This window comes from Phalaenopsis equestris, unplaced genomic scaffold (genome assembly GCF_001263595.1).
Source record: "Phalaenopsis equestris unplaced genomic scaffold, ASM126359v1 Scaffold000735, whole genome shotgun sequence".
NCBI classification, from domain to species: Eukaryota; Viridiplantae; Streptophyta; class Magnoliopsida; order Asparagales; family Orchidaceae; genus Phalaenopsis; species Phalaenopsis equestris.
In genome coordinates this window covers 194,011-208,593 of record NW_018165175.1, presented here as the reverse complement: position 1 = coordinate 208,593, position 14,583 = coordinate 194,011, and the positions used below count along the sequence as shown (strand labels likewise).

Below are 14,583 nucleotides of genomic sequence, written 5' to 3'. Positions count from 1 at the left end.
TCATACACTAACTACAAATGTCAATTAATTAATTACAACATTGATACACCACCGACAAATTTTCATCATCTATCACGAATCTCAAGGCATGACATGAATATCGAGGCAACTTTTTGAGCTAAAAATAATTAAACTTCAATTAAAAGTCATCCAGAGCTCCGATTTCAGCAAACTTATAGTCAAACTGACCTACTCGATGAGACGAACCTAATGATATCAAAGTTAGTCCAATCCGAGTTAAATAAAGCCCAGATTAAGTGATTAAATCATTCTTGGAAGATTTCCGGACATATTTGAAAAGCCAAACGAATGTCTAATTAAGTGAGTTTAAAATCGAATCGAGCTTCTCGACAAGACGAATCCAACGAGCCCAATATTGCTCAATTCCGACATCATTAAGGCACTCAAATGTCCATCAAACGCCATCTGATCGAGGGAAGCTCTCTAAACTGTTCGATCAAAATATTCTTGCATTAATTGCACCCAAAAAACTATAAATAGAGTCTCACCCCTCACATGAGGGGGGGATTGGAGGCTTTGAGAAGGAGCTGAAGTCTAACACTACCGCTGATGGCCGCAGTACACCAACGCCCCCGTCGCCCATCGTTCGCCGACCGTCATCCACCAATCGTTGTCGACCACCATCGATTGTCGTCAATCACCGCCGACCAGACGCCTTCAGTCAACGTCGTAACTTGGAAAATCTAGTAACCCTCTTCCGTCTGTGGGACAAAAGCTCACCATTACAATCCATGTGTCAACTACGACCAACGTGGTCATCAGCTCATGCAGCTCCCGACTCCGATCCCAACGGTCTATGAATGTCACCACTGCTCACCACTACGGACCATATGCCAACAACGACCTACACAATCATCAGCTCATGCAGTTCCCGACTTCGACCCCAAGGGCCTACGGACGTCATCAATATTTGCCCCAACGACCTATGTGGCCATCAGCTCATGCAGCTCTCGACTCCGGCCCCCGCGGCCTACGGACATCAATAAAACTCGCCAACTACAATCTACGTGATTCGCAGTTCCCACAACTGCTTACTATGGCTTCTCTGACCAGTCTACGCTTCTGAAGCAACCATCTACAACACTCATGACGGTCGAGTACTTCCTTAACAATCAACAATGACCATTCCAACTTGTTGTCACCAAGAACTACAGCTAGGTTATAGTTATGCAACTTTGTAATTTCATCTTCTTTAATTAGGGGAAGAATGAACTTGTGTACTCATCATTCGTAGTGAATTATTTCAACTGGGTCAGGCCCCGTGGTTTTTCCCTCTTTTAAGGGTTTTTCACGTAAAAAATCGAGATGTCTCCTCCTGATTACTTCTCTTCTTTTATCTATATGTGCTGAAATCTCGTGCAACGCTAAGACGATAATCCATTACTCTACCGCCGTGAATTTTCTGGCACGCATCAAACATTAACTATTGGTAATGAAAGAAAGGGTGGTGAAAAAGCTCAAATGAATGGATCAAATTCTTATGTAATTATGTTGTAAATTATTTTGATTTCATTTCATTTCCTTTCATTAAAAAAAATGAAGCAATTTTTTTTTTATTTTTATTTTTTTTTATTTTATTTTATTTTATTTATTTATTTATTTATTTTGTTCTAACGAAGCCTTTGGCCGACACAATGTGTTTAATGATCATCATACAATGTGTTTAATTATTATCATACAATGTGTTTCATTTCACTTCTAATATAATAAGATTAAAAAAGAATTAAAAAAATGAGATAATCATATAATAAATGAGATAATCATTTATTGATGATAATTTTAATTTTAAAAAAATAGTTTTTAACATTATAGAGATGCTTGGGAGTGCTAAATTGTGTATTATGATATTATGGAGCATTTTCATAATTGGTTTTATATATTGTTGTGATATTTCCTTATCCACAAAAATATCTTTATTAAATTTATCAAAATTTATTATTTGTTTATATTTATTTCCAGAACTAAAGTCATCTAATGATCAATTGAACCCTTAAATTCATAAGAGCGCCTTCTTGCAAAATAATTATTTAAATATAAATGGACTACATCAGGTATGAACACCGTAGCAATTGAGAATGCAGTGGAGGGGTGTTATAATAGAATGAAATGTGCATGCTTGCTCTGGCAATCCACTACCACCAAGATCATCACAAACCCTTGTGATCTCTATAAAGTCCACCGCCACTTTCAAACCTTCTCCGATAAACCTAAGGGTTACTTGTGTCATTGACACACATTGCACCTTATCACCACCCACTAAAGCTCTATCGATACACGATTTTATGTCTTATGTACCATCGAGTGTCCCTTAATTGCACAACCGTGAAACTCCTGTAATAATTTAGGTATATACTCTGATGCCTTTGGAAACACAAACCTCCCCTAATAGAGTTGGTGTGGCCCCCTCATTGCATATTTGGGATGAATGTTCAGAGTCTGTAGCATTTCTGCCCATTTTTTCCTCGGCCCTTCATCCTGCTTGCTCTCCCATCTCAAGGCTTCCTAATTTAAGACCAAGAGTACTGATAATGCTATTGTTGGGGCTCCTCCACCTTTCTCGACGGTGTATCTACGTCTTTATTCTTCAATCATGGCCCATATCAAATCTCAATTTGGTGGGATGTATGTAAATATTCCTTTATATTATATATAAAGTCGTGTATGACATGTATCTGTGTCCTATATTTCTAAAAAGAAAAGTGTCACATGATCATGTCTGTGTCATGTCGTGTCCTTGCCTTTGAGTTTGTATCCGTGCATCATAGATGATATGCAAACTAGATGTTAAATCCTCATGGTTCCATTTATTTTGAATTTAGAGTACTTAACATTAAATTCTTTCAAAAGAACATTATTATTAAAGTTACTTTTACCTTTGTTAACGCCCAAGAAAACTATGAATTAAAAATCATGCTTGTGTTTATTTGATGATACTTGATCTCTTTCATTTAAGGATGTAATAACTCAAAATTTATGAGCATTTAAGTTAGTTACGTAATTATTGATGTAGGTTAACATGAAAAAAATTTTAAGGTGTGTTAGAGTTCATTGCATGATGAAAGTAGAAGTGTTAAAGGGTATGGGTGAGCTCTTGGTATGAGGGAGGCATACATGCCACAATTATTATGTGTTTACATATCTTACACCCAACTTTTTATATTTACATTTATGATAAGTCATATACATGAAAAGATGTATTCACTTCTAAAAAATTAGAAATTGTGATGTTTTTTTTTTATATGATGTTGAAGATTTGATTATTGTGTATGTAAATATGAAATTTTAGATGTTAGACACGTAAATACATAAGAATTTTATAATATGTATGTGACACTATAGTTTAAAAACGTAATTATAACTTAAGAACAATCAAGAGAATGAAAGCCATTGAAAACAACCCCAAGGTTATTGGATATGTATTGTAAAAACTTGGTGCTTGGATCATCTAAAAAGTCCAAAATTATAGTTCAAGAAATTAGTAGTCATGAAACAGGGGCTCTACAATTAGTATGACTATAAAAGAGGGTGCGATAATAAAGGATGAGCGCAGGTAAAAATAAATAAAGATGATTATACTATATAAATAGTCTATCCTAAGAGAGGAGAAAGCTATAGCTTACGAGATAGGCTGACTAACTTATACAACTACAATAGAATGACTATTTTATGAAAAGGAATATCTATAAATAGGAGAAAGAATTATCTAAGGATAAGCTCTCAATTAAGAGATAGGCTAACTAATCCTCACTAAAGGGTAAAAGAACCTAAGGGATAGAGGAAGATACTTTGTTAAGATCCTCTGATTGTAGCATAAAAAAAATTATTTCTTCTGTATTTACATTACCACAAATGTTATCACAACATTTAATATACAATTTGAAGCATTTAATGAAATAACTTAGCTGTCAAACAACAAATTATCCAATCAAATAATAAAATAAATAAAATGCATTTACTCTAAAATATGTACATCACTGTTCACAGAAAAAAATATATGTTCAAAAGTACATAAACTAAAAAAGAAAAATGCCCCCTTCTAATCATCCTCCTATATCTCATCAACCTCATCCTCATCGTCCTTTGTCGCTTCCTCCTCCTCTAATATTGTCTCTGTCTTACCATGATCCCTCATCCACTACCAAAAGGAATCCAACTCAGCCTTCAGCCTGGCATCCATATTGGCCTCCAGCTCCGACCTCATCTAAGAGAAGTGGGCATTCATCTCAGCAGAGAATGTTGCAACACACTTGAAGATCTCCTCATCATGTGCGGTAAAGGTAGAATTTGCAGATGCACTAGTGGAGGGGTGAACATCGTAGGCAAACCTCTATGAAATGAGCCCGTGAACTCGACCCTCTTCTTCCCTCTGCCAACCTCCCTCCATAAGTCGTTCTTGTCCTCACTTTTGTAAGGACCTTTTTTCTCCCTATTGAAGCATAGGATCTAGCTTTAGGATTTTTTAGTGATCTTCTTAGATTCCTAAAGATGGAACTCATCCACATATAACTTCAAACCAATTCTACATTCACTTAGGGCATCATAAGGTTAAACCAAAATCCTTAACTACTTGTTGAGATGATGAGAGTTTAAGCTGGTAGAAGCCCAAGTTGAATTCCTACAAGTGGAATCCCTGTAATGACTTATTGACCACCCCTACATCCTCTTTGGTCTGGAAGGAGCCCATTGGGTTTGAAACAAATTCTAAATTAAATAAAGGTATATCCTTTGGACCAAAATTTTAAATTAAGATAACCAAATCCTAAACTTAACCTAAAACTTAACTCAAGCATAACCTAACTTGGGCTTAACAAAACCAAATTTTAAACTTAACTCAAACCCAATCTAAATTCAAGCTTAAATAAACTTGGGTCAATCCAGCTAAACATGGACTAACCCAAATCAACTTAAATTTAACTTAGGTAAATGAAGCTTACCCTGGGCTAACCCAAATCAAACTTAAACAAACCAAGGTCAAAGTTTAACCTGGGCTAACCTAAATCAACTCAAATCAAACTTGGGCTAGTCTAAATCAAGTTAAACTAATTAAGGTTAACCTAGGTTAACATGAATTAAACTAAAAATTGACAACAACTCAATTATATAAACCAATTTATGGAGTATTTGACCTCACATAAAAGAGTAAAAGCAAACTTGACTTAAAAACTCGCTCCATATATAATATGGGTTTAAGTGCAAAATTTGTATTAAACATAAGAGACAACATAAAATACACCCTAAAAAAACACAATAAAATTTAAACTTCAACTATAAAACACAAGCCGGTTTGAGAAGGAACTTTACAGGAGGCAACACATGGCTAATAACAAAGTATCTTTTAGTCTCTCATGACTAATCAAACTAAAAACATCAATGACCTTGAGAGGATGGAACCATGAGATCTTGACCGGGTCATTTCAACATCAAAAATAAAATAAAAATAAATCTCAAAATTTAATTGGGTAAGAAGTCTTAAGCAACCTAACATTTTCAACCCCTCTAAAATCCGAAAAAGACACTAAAACTTAAATAAAATCCTAGTGAATGAAGCTCACGAAATGCAAATTTAACCCTATTACCCTAATCTACAAAAATCTCTTGGATGACGTAACCTATGATTATTGACAAGAATCTTGCGGTCAGAGTAGACTTGATTGCTTTTGTGGACTAAATATATCAGAGAACCTGACAACCCCGGAAAGCTATGAGCATCTTGATAAGGTTATCCTAAATAAAAATAATAATAATTAACTCATTAATAGTCAAACTAAATACATTGAATTCTCTTATATTAAAATTAAGAATTCTAACTTTGTTTTGCAGGGCTAATTAAGACAAAATACAAAATTATGCCTTAGATTTTAATTTACATATTATTAGAGTATGCAAACTCTATTTTGCAGAGCTAATAAAATAAAAATTCTATCTTAGATTTATTTTACATGTTATTAGGGTGTATTAACTATGTTTTTCAGGGAAGCTATAAATAAATAAGCGACTATAGCAAATCTAGTATATTTTCTTTGAGTTTTTTTTTCTTGTATGGAGTTAGGAAGTGTTATGGTCAATTGACCATAAACATCCTAACTATCCAAAAGATGACATAACATGGAGCAAATGATGAACCTCAACTAAACCATTAATGATAGTTTGATGATGTCCATTGACAAATCTGACATAGGTCAGGGTTGGTACCCATACTATCAGTTTGTATGTATTCTTTCAATAGGTTAGCCCAAATTATAGGTTGATATTTTCATTTTTGCATTTTGTCTAGATTACTGGTAGGCTCACTTAAGGAGTAAACCTTCTATCCCAACCTAAACAACTTCAATTTAACTTTTCAAAATAATACTCATAATTAAAATAAAATCAAATAAATCATTTCATTAACAACCATAGAAATATCCTACATCTAAACAACCACGATTGACACCAAATAAAACTAAGTAGAAACTTTTTATTATTATTATTTAGGAATATGAACGATAACATGATCTGCAGACATATGCATGGCACATTGCTCCTATTCCTTGTCTTCAAACCCTCATTCATTGCATGAAAAGGGGTGGTTTGACTCGGGAGAACCACTACGTTATAGAGTGAGTTCTCTCTATGCATACCGACCGGCTTGAAAAGACCTTCTATACATTCATCATCAAGGATTTTCATAACTCATTACACAACTTGCTTTTATGAACTCAATATTAATCAAATACTAAAAAAAAATATTTGATTTTGGTGAGACTTAAAACACTTAAATTTGAAATTTCAAAATATGATTGCATTAAATTTAGGACATTCTACATACCATACATACTTAGGCAACTTAATTTGTAATTAATTTGTGAGACCTATTGCTCTTAATCGATAACAATGTACCCCATCTTGCATCATCGAGACAAGTCATGCATAATTTTGAATATGATTAGGTGGTTTAGATGACAGCCCTTTCTAGGTAGGGTTTTGTGTCCACTGCATTTCATGTTTTCCTTCTTTATGTTAGGGTTCTGAAGTTTCAATTCTCATGATGAACTTAACCCTAGGACTCTAAGGTTGTTCATCTACTTAAGGTGTAATTCCTCACTTTTAAGCTACTTTATGATTGTATGTTGTGTGGTATAAGTATTAATATTCTAACAAAATAATAGGATGAAACATTAAATTTTTCTTCAAAAACATCAAATGTCAAACAGTGGGATATTTTGGGATACTACTGAGGATTCCTCGGTATCTTCGAGTGTCCCCAACCTTTTCTCCCCCGACTTCAGTTAACAACCGTTCAACTTTTGAGCTTTTCTCATTTTGAAATCCAATGTCCAATTGTGAAAACCTAAACTTAGAAATTTTTTTAGGATAAAATTGTAACCTTAATTGAGCATTTTTTTAAGTAACTTTGGTTGCTTAAGATGTAATTAATTATAGGGGTTTGCCCTTATAGGAAGTTGGAGACCCCAAAACTAATCTACCCTATCGAGCCTTCAGGTTAGATAGGGAAAATAATTTATGGGGTTTAAACTGCAAACCTGTACAGATATCCAATGTTTTCTTAGTTTGAACAATCAAACCAATCATAAAATTGCATTTCTACCTTTCGAATGGTTTACTACTTTCAATAACTCGCTTGATTATATGAACGATCAAAATTTTTTATTCTACACGACATTCAAAAGCCCCATGTCGCAGCAAAAATAAAACCTGACAAGGTTCTTTCTAAGGACTCCGTTGGGGACTTCCTTCCATATCCATTTTTTGTTATTTGAATTATCCTCATACATCAGTGATGTGTTTGTGTCTAGTATAAGCCAGATCACCCTTCCTCCATTAGCATGTTTTTATGATTTCCTTCTAGGGCAAAGTACGACTAACATTTCTTCAATTTTAGAACCTTTCCTTTAAACACCCTTAATTAAATGAGTCCTAGAATCGTTAATTTTAAATTTAATCAACGGCGTCCCTAATAAGGGGAAATGAACTTTTGATAAAATGATGACAACTCAAAACAAATCTTTTGACAAAGGAAAATGATTTAAGATTAAAGATCAAACTCAATCTTCTCCCAGTTTTGGGACTGTGTCTGAATCATCTTGTCAGAACTTTCATCCTAATAAAATATTCAAAATAAATGAATTTTTAGGTTTAAAGCATTCAGGGTTTTAAAAATTACACTTTTACTTTCCTGCATGGCATTCGGGTCGGTTTTAAAATGGGCTACATAGCATGAATGTATACCAAGTCATAATTTATAGAGCCTCCACAATATTTAAGGACTACTCTAGATAATTGCATTCATATTTTTATGTCCTGAAGAGAAACCCCCGTGCTTCTCCAACCCGACTGGTCCAACATACCTTTTTCTATATATGTGGTTGTCTCATGCGCCTAAGGTGTTAGAAGGCTCCCCAACCCATGTGGGGAGTAATTCCTTTTATTAGGAGTGTTTTAAGCTTTGTAGCTGAACTTTCACTTCTCTTCTTTCTTAAGACATCTTTGTCATTTCGGCGGGTATAAGTCCCACTGCTTGGCTCCAGCATATAGTCATAAGATAGAGTTTTGTTCTTTTGATCATAGGGCTATCGATGTCCCCCATGAACAACACAATTCATGGATTGCTGACCAGGGATCTCAGGACGTGTTGAGTCAACTATCTTCACGATCAAGTAGACTTAGGGTCCTAGTAGTTATGTATGACAGGTTTTTGGTATCCCGACCTAGTTACCTCTAGCTTTTAGAATTACTCTACCTTACTATTATTGAGCCCCTTTGAGCCCTGTCACTCCTTTGACTTCGTCGATATCATCTTGATGACCAGATACTGATGAGTTGTCGTCCATTTGGGATACGAGGATTTGTCCTCTGCCCTTATGGCCTGGACGTGTTTTGACGTGTTGAGATATCCCCTTCAATATGATTGAGGTTTTTTCGTGGGTTTCGTATGTCGATGAGCCGCTACCCATTCAGGATGTAAGATACTCACTCTCTGCTCGATGGCTTAGCGTGAGTTTTGAAGCATCGAGACTTTCCCACACAAAATAATCTTCCTTTGATGACTTATTGCCCCATGTCCATGATAATATAAGTGAATTATCAAGAGTATTTTTGGATGTCCCCCAAGATTTAATTAACCAGTAGGAATACGTTCCTCTGGGAGTGCTCTTGACCCCATAACAGGTACATATACCTAACTCTTTGGTTATGGGTAATTTATGTAGAGACTTCTTTTTGTAGATATTGGTCCAAGGCACCTCCGTCCAATCTTGTTTGGCAGACATACTTGACATATCCTTGCAAGATATATCGCACGCAGACTCTCCGCGTTTTTTTTTCTCTCTTGTTTTTTTATCCCGATTTTTTATACATAAGTATTTATAAAGTTGACACCACTACAGCGCCAATAACTTGATTCTTGTGTGAAAAGTAAGTTGTGTAAAATATATATAATTATAGGAAATTAATAATGGAATTTTACGCAAGTATACGTATCGTTATCAAGTAATAAAGGACTTTCTATTTAAGCTCCAAATATCGATCCCATAGGAAAGGTTTAAATTGTCAATGATAAGTTTTACTAGGAAATTTATAGAAAATCAAACGAAATCACTGTCACTAATTTTGAATGTTGAGATGTTATCAAAACTAAAGTAATTAACTATTAGCAAAACAGAAATGCAAAGTTTAAAAAGTAAATACTAATCTATTAACTATGTTTATGTAATGAAGATTTTTTATTTGAAAAAGCATCCTTCCCACTACAATGAGGTTCTGATGAATTGAGATGAGATAAATGTTTATAATATGTATTGTGTCAAATAAGAGCAATAATAATTCTCTACCCTGATATAGTGGATAGAAAATCATTAGTTAATCTTAGGCTTAGTCCCTAAATTCGTGGCTAGCTAGGAGGATACCGGCTCCCACTCCAGAGCTCCCACTTCCCTTCACCTGAAGGCTAACTCTCGCTTTAGTGTTTAAACACTAAGACCGAATTGGGGATTTTAGTATGTCACCCTAAAGATTCTCCAATTCTACACCCAATAAAGAATATTTCCCTATTTATTTGCACTTAATTCTATGAACGAATTTCTCTTCTATGAAATCAAATGTGATCCTCACTTTGTTGTAGATCTCATACTCAATTTCCAGGATCATATGTTTTACAACATATTTTAACAATTCAATTGGTCATATCGAAATGTAAATTAAGTTCGGAGTTGAAAAATCATCACAATTTATTTTATATTTTAATATTAGCACATCATATTATCTCTTCATTTCACCATATCTCAAAGTAGGGAGAAAGATAGAGGGAACTACTCAGACTTCATGAGAAAAACACAACAAAACACAAATTTCATATATAAAAGAAAGTTCATACAATACGAATAAACAAACAAAACTTATCTGAAACTCTTTCTCAAAGCAAATCCCTTGTAGCCTTTTCTTAGAAATGCAGGAAGAATATATCCTCACTTTTCTCTTTCTCCAACACTCTTACAAGAAGTTTTACACTAAATCTCACAACACAAACTCTAAACTATAAAAGAAAAATCACTAATGGACTCCAATATGGTGGTGGAATGAAGATGGATTATGAAGAATGGCGAAAATGGAGCGTGGTGGAACGTCTTGGAGCGAAAGGAGTCCATTTCCTGATGAATTTCAGCCCCAAATAAAGCCCAAGGTCGGTTCTCCAAGAGGTATCTTTAAAAACTCTTCAAAAATCGTCCAAATACATCGAATCTTCTAGAAACGGGGGCTGATCCGCCTTTGGACGCGATCGGCGCTGAGTACTTCTTCAAAACGTCACTTTGGCTCCAAATTCCATCATTTTTGTTTCTTTTTTGCTTTAAGTCCTAAAAATTAACAAAATGCAAGAAAACATCAAAATATTTTCCATTAAGGTGCAATATCACTTAAAATAAGTATAAAATATGGGTCTAAAAATGCATATTTCCATTAATGTGCAATATCACTAAAAATAAGTATAAAATATGGGTCTAAAAATGCATATATTTTCTGTGTATCATTTTTCTTCATTGCGTATGTCCTTTCTTATTCAGTTCATCTCTTCTCTGAATCACTTATGTGATTTAGGAGAGAGATTTATTTGAATAAGGGAAGTATACGATGATCAGCAAGCTAACGACTCTTTTTAAAATAAATTAGAGAAAAATGAACAGATCCCAACAAAAGGAGGTTACTCATTAAAATGATAGACTCTAGAAAAAGGACGGGAGCGAACTGCTGCAGAGTTACACGAGCACACTCACAGGCGGTAGTTGAATCAGTTCTAAGTGGACAACAAATCCCACGTGATCTAGAAAAGTCACAAGATTATTTAGTATAAAATCAAATAACTATCAAAGTTTATCCAGATCTCACAATAGTCGAGCGGTGGTTTACCCACATCCACAATCCTTTTAAGTACGACCTGTGAAAGAAGGCAATTAGTGGCAAGAAGAAGGGTAAGGCCTATGGGTTGGGGCCCTAGGCACTAGTGTATGATGCCTGCCCAACCTCTAGCATATCCGGTGCTTCTACTTCCACTACACAGGAGGAGGAGATGCACCACCAGGTTGTTGCCCAGTCTCTACCTAACTAGGCATCATAAGATCGGAGATCAAGTGGAAGATGAAATCAGAGATCGAGACGGTGCTACGTTTTGAACTGTAAAGAAGGAAGCACCCAATTTAGGATGATGATGAGGACGAAGATGAGGAGGTGAGGATAAATGATGATGAGTAGGATTATTTTTTATGTTTGTATGTGTTAAACAATTTATTGGTCCCAAATAATATTTATACTGGATAGTTGTAGATTTTGTTTCGTTTAATGCAATTGTTTTTTTTTATTTATGTATATGATTTATGCATTAATTAGTTTCATTATTATGCTATGTTGTGTTGTGTGGAAATTGTATTGTTACAATTACATGTGTGTAAATTTTAGTGTTGAAGGAGGAGTTTAATTTTATTTTCTGGATGCTATAGGTTTTGACGGCTTACTAATGATTTTACAACTCTATGATTATGTGTCGATGTTTTTTCAATGCACTATCAAACAAGCGACGCTTTCCGCAAAATGTTGCACTTTTTTTAAGGATACAACCGTTGGTAAATTTCCGCGGTTAACGTAAATTTCCACGGTTAACTGGCAAATTTGCTACACTTTGCCGACATAAGCGCGACACTTAATTTCCACGGTTAACTGGCGAATTTGCTACACTTTGCCGACATAAGCGCGACACTTTTTTGGTAGAAGTGCAATACTTTTCCTATGGACATATGCATTAGTTACATAACTGTCAAACACCGACAATTAAACAATATATGGTTTTTAACGACAACGATGATTACTATTCATCGAATAGACATCAGTTTAAGAAAATCGTCGATAAATCCGAAGGTAATTTTATTACCGATAAGCATTTTCTCTACGTCAAATAAATAGCAGATTGACTGTCGGTAATCATATTACCTAAAATTTTAATATTATTACCGACAACATTTGACGGCCGGTAATAAACTAAATTTCTCTATTTATTATCTTTTAAACTCTTATATACTATTACACTGACACCATTTCTAATATGACTTCTACCTCAATACCAAAGTTTAAGAGATAATCTATCAAACTTCACAGTCTTTCATCCATCCCATTTAGTTTCTTGAATGCATAAGATAGTTGTCTTGAACTATAATATCTACAAATTTCATTAATTTACATGTGAGAGTATCTATATTTTACGTTCATATCCTAATTTTAATTTTATGGACCAACTTCTTTGCATGCATGTTCATATCCTGATTCAAAGTTTGGGTTTTAGACATGTAATTATGTAAATGTTGCATGGTATGTGAATATTAGATATGTAAGTGGTAAGATTTGGTGGCAGGCATGTAAATATCAAATTTTTGGTTATAAATATGTATACAACGAGGAATTAAATGGCTTGCTTGTAAACATTGAAGTTTAGATATTAAGGGTCTGTTTGGGGCAGCTTGTGAAAGCAAAGTTGTTTATCCTGAAACACGGCCAGCGGGCCGGCCGTAGGGGTCGACCCACGGCCTGCGTTTAGTGTAAAAACCCAAACGCAGTTTCAGATAAGCTGGCGAAACGTGCGAACCAAACGGTACGGGGGCGTTTTAAAAACGCCGCCCGCACTTATAAGCTGCCCCAGACGGACCCTAAATGTGTAGGCACATAGGAATTAGATAGCATGCATGTAAATCTTACAAATAAAATTAAATCATTAGGTGGTAGTGTGAAGTAAGCTTGTTTGCTCCTGCCTGAATATTTACATACATGCCACTAAATTCATATGTATTTATATATCTAACACTTAAACTCTACATTTTAATACAACTTTTCATATATATGTAAGGTGGTATGTTTGTAAAAAATGAAAGTTTAGATGTTAGAATTTTCTAAGCCAATTTTCTTGTTGGCCAAAAATTCCTCGAGCTCTTCATTGTCATTACAAAATGTAATTGCTCATGCATGCCTTTATTTTATGGCTTAAGCCCTAGCATATCCATCAATTGAAAGATTGCTTCCTCCCTGAATGAACTCTGATGTAATAGATCATCTTGAACTCTTTTATACTCACAAACCAAAAATTGCTTTTGAGACGGCTTGCTTACAAATTGAGCTGGCTCGGAAATCGAATTGATCCACGTTGGATCATATCAAAATTTAGTAGGATCGATTAATGATCCAATTTCACAATAGGGTGAGCCTGTGAACTTAGGACTTAGCATTTTTAAAATTTATTTTATATATGTTCGGAACTTAGAGCATTTAAAGTTTATGTTTTACATGTGTTACATAGGGTAGATCTGAGATTCAGCTCGAATAATGACAATCCCTCAAAAATTAATTTTAAATCAAATTTTTTTCGAGCCAACCTTCACTCAACTTTAAATCGGAACGTTTAATATTATATTGATGTTTAATATGTTGAAGATTGTTAATTAGTTTAATATTGATTCGAAAAATAACGGAATGTAATCAATATAAATTAACGAATTGTTCAAATTAATATTTAGTTTTTTTTTTTATATTCAAAAATGGTCTGCACGGATCTCAAGGATATCAGGTACACATTCACCTCATTTCAGTCAACCGGCCAAGCTCTCTCCCTCGACCACCTCATTTCAGTCGACCTACCAAGCTCTCTCCTTTGGCCGCCTCAATTCAGTCGGTCGACCAAGCTCCCTTCCCCAGCCACCTCATTTCAGTCGGCCGACAAACATGGGCATGAAAGTCAATGTCAATCTTGAGACGACCCAACGACCGAAATAAAAATGACTAAAATGTTTTTTGCTTCTCACTTCAAAGCTTGACCAAATATGTATTTTTTTATATATATTTTACCCCTCCTGTCTTCTATAAATAGGAGGTCTTCATGATATAAAAGAGATCCTTTTTCTGAGGGAGGAGGGAGGAAGAATCCCAATTGTATCACATATCTTTGATGAAATAAAATAGGTCCACAAGCCTTAAAACACACCATTTCCCCACCATGAGAAGTCCTACTCTCCTCTCTCTCTCTCTCTCTCTCTC

The 14,583-nt window shown here is 34.8% G+C and overlaps 1 pseudogene; it reads right to left on the bottom strand.

Annotated features, from left to right (window-relative positions):
- Positions 1-14,583, bottom strand: part of LOC110030535 — a 36,270-nt pseudogene that overhangs the window by 474 nt on the left and 21,213 nt on the right.